Below are 3,551 nucleotides of genomic sequence, written 5' to 3'. Positions count from 1 at the left end.
CTGCCTCTTTGTCCTTTCCCTCTGCCAGGATGGGTTATGTTGATTGGTCCCTGGGTGGTGCGGGAAAGAGTTAGGTTGAGTGTACTCAATCCCAGATCCCGGGCCCAGATCTCTCTTCCAGAAGCAGCCTGGCGGTAGAATCTATATTTGCTGATCCCAAGAGAGTACCAAGTAGGGTTGAGTGTCCTCAGATCCAGAGCTTGGGTTTCTCTGCTAGGGGCCGCTGGTTGAGCTGGAGAGAGGGTGCTGTGTCCTTGGCAGGCTGCCTCTCTGTCCTTCCTCTCTGACCTTCCCCTCTGCTAGGGCAAGCTTATGGAGGTGCTCTCAGGGGAGTGCCAGCAGGGGTTGGGGCTTCTCAATTGGATCCTGAGCAGGCGTTTCTCTGCCAGGGGTCGGGGGGGCGCAGGTGATAGAACTTGCTGCTAGACCTTATTGTGCTGGACCCAGGAGAATCTCAGGAGGTGTAGAATGACCACAGTCCCAGATCCTGAGCTGTAATTTGTTTGCTAGGAGCAGCTGGCAGCACTAGAGTTCTGGCACTGTGAAGCCGCTGTGCACCTCTTCATCCTTCTGCTCCACCGCGGCAGGGTTATAGTGGCGTTTAGGTAGTGCCCGAAAGGATTGGGTTTTCTCAGCCCCGATCTCGGGTTGGGGTACAGACAATGTGGTCTGTGGCAGATTCTGCTGGCCGCCTTTTGCCTCCTCCTAAGAGGGAGTAGGGATTTTGGGCTGGGTGCGCAGCAGCTCTCCGTGCGTTGGGAGTTCAGTTGTGATGGAGGTGGGTACCCGCGGTCCATGAGACCTTCCAGGGAAAGACTGGGTGACCCGTGATCAGTCTCGCACCTTTTTTTTCCCCGTGTGTTCTTTTTGCGACTGGGACTCCCAGTCTCAGGCTCCCTTTTGCCCACCGATCAGCCTGGGAAAGTGATCGGGACATGCAGGCTTGCGGCACCAGCCCGGAGACCCAAAGCCCGCATTAGCCAGGTTTTCTTCTGGGTTCTGGCTGGGCAGCCGAGAGTGGACCCGACTGATTCCCATGCCGTGGGAGCCTCCCCTCACCTGGGAAACATGATAGCTGTTGTTTTAGGGCCCAGAGTTCAGTCTCCTGGTCGCTACACGGAGTGTGTTGTCCCGCTTCTCAGACACGGTGTTCTCCTGGCGCAGCCATCTTGGCCCTCTTTCTGTGGTTTTTTATTTGCTTGAACACTAACTAACTTTTCTGTATCTAATTCTCTAAAATTCTTAAAATAAATTTCACCCTCTGAAATAGTCTGGACATTTTGTAATGTTCCAGCCAATCTCATTTTTATGTGACTTGATGCTCCCTTACTAATCATTTTTTAAAATTGGGGAATAAAGGGTGCTGCTTGTGGTGTAGGACTTTTATTATATAGAAAATATAATACTCCTAGTTTTCTACATAAGTTTATAGCTTCCTGGTAGGTGTGCCATTTACATCCTGACTCAAACTGTGTTAGATCTCGGTTAGGAAAGGCAAGTCTCCATGCTGTGGTTATCCAATCTAATAGTGGGTGAGTGTCTCCTCATGATATATCTAGACAGTGTTCAAAAGTGCCTAAGAGATGGAGGAATTCTCTATTATATTTGTTATTTTGTGAATTTCTTGATCATGTAACATGACTGTGTCTGCACCTTTTTCCCACAGTCTTACCATATAAATGGCATCTTTCATGCCATTTTGGGCATATTCCCTCCTTAATTTAACAGTTCCTGTGGAGTGAAAGGTCTGGACTCTTTTATCTCTATTTCGATGTGAGTTTGTAGTCTATTTCCTGATCCTGTTCCTGCCTCTGACGAGAAAGGAATGCTAGGAGAAAAGGGGCTGAGGCGACTGACTACCTTTTTCAATGTGGGAGTATGTTTAGTGGTGGTTTCCACCAGAAATGATGGAACCAATCCAGAGTTGGACGAGGGTAGCTACTCCCGGTCCTTCTAGCCTTTTGCCCATTAATCTATCTTTATCAATATCTTGCACTGTCTTTACTAATATTGCTGGCATCTCTCCTTTAGGCGCCTGTTCTATAATGGGATTTATTATTAGGGGATCGACTAAAGGTACTTTTACTGCTGTGGGTTTCATCCCTATCCTATCCTGAGACATTTGAGCCACATCCTTCCATTTCTGTTCTTCCTCAGTTGAAGGTGGCCAGCCTATGCCTGGGGTAATTTCTATATTCTTCATTCTCCTAATTAACCTTTTCATTTCCAAATCACTGTGGCAAGGCTATACAAGAATTTAATTTTTTTCTTTTGCAAATACCAGACTAGGTTTGAATTTGGTGGGTTTAAAATATTTTTTCAACAAATTTATTGGCTTTTCTTTCAATTTTTTTTGTCCAACCATCGCCTCCTTTCTTTTGTTGTAATAATAGAGGCAGGTTATATTAACACATTGGCAAAAGTTTTGTCCAGCCAAGTGCTCCAGCTGTCAAGAGTGCTTGATTATGCCAGAGGACATTAACTGAGACACCACAAAGGTCAGCAAAGTATTGATAAAAGCCAACACTGGAATGATGTTTGAATGCTGCTCTAATCACAGGAATCACACAGATATCTAAGAATTGCATAGCACATTATACATCTTATGGGGAATACAACCTGGCCACAGGTACGGGCTTGGACACTTTTGTCTCTGGCATCAGATGTCTTCTAGGTCCGGGAACTTCGCAGTTCCAGCTGGACTTCAGACACATCTTTTGATGACTTGTAAGGTTTCAGAGCTTCTCTGCTCCAGCCAGGTCTCAGATGCAAAGGAACCTGTGGTTGCTTGGGAGTCACCTTCCAGGGGCAGTCTGATAAAGTGGTCCCTTCAGAACCAGTTTGTTAAGGTGGTCTGGGATTTTCAAACAGCCTTTCGGGAATAGGCTGGGTATTGGCAGTCTATCAGATTCCTCATCATGAGTCTAGCCTGCTGTACCTGTGTAGGTTCTGGCTGCATTTTTATATACTTTTGGGGCAAATGGCTGGCTTATCTTTCTTTCACAGGCACCAGCTGCTAATCAGCTGACATTACCTAATTTCATTACTTAATATCTAGCAGTGTTACTTTAATTGTTATACTTTATACCACCGCATTGCTTATCTTATCATTCTTGCACACACATGCACACACATCAGCTGCATTAAGGCCGTTAGTTAGTTACTATTACTACAAACATTTTTTACCTATTCTTGACAACTCTACTCTCTTAAAAAAATCTCAATGTCTTAGGGGTGTTACCCAGTCACTGTCACCAAAAGTGTCTCTTCACTTTGCTCCTGACAGCTCTGCTGTCTTATAGACACATTTTATTCCAAAACTGGCTCTTTGCTAATGACAAGCTCTGCTATCTTACAAGCTCATTACAGGTAAGATGTTTTCCTCCTCAGTCACTTCCAGTGTGATAGTGCCTGGAAAGTTGGTGTCCTCCTCAGTCGATTGTGGTGTGATGGAGTCTGGAATGATAGTGTCCTTTTATCTCTCTCGCTGTGTGATAGTGTCTGGCAAGATGGTGTCCTCCCCATCTCTTAAAGCAGCTGGTGTTTGGCAG

The sequence above is a fragment of the Psammomys obesus genome, unplaced genomic scaffold, assembly GCF_907164565.1.
Source record: "Psammomys obesus unplaced genomic scaffold, mPsaObe1.curated_primary_1811, whole genome shotgun sequence".
Lineage (NCBI taxonomy): Eukaryota > Metazoa > Chordata > Mammalia > Rodentia > Muridae > Psammomys > Psammomys obesus.
This window is presented reverse-complemented; position numbering follows the sequence as displayed.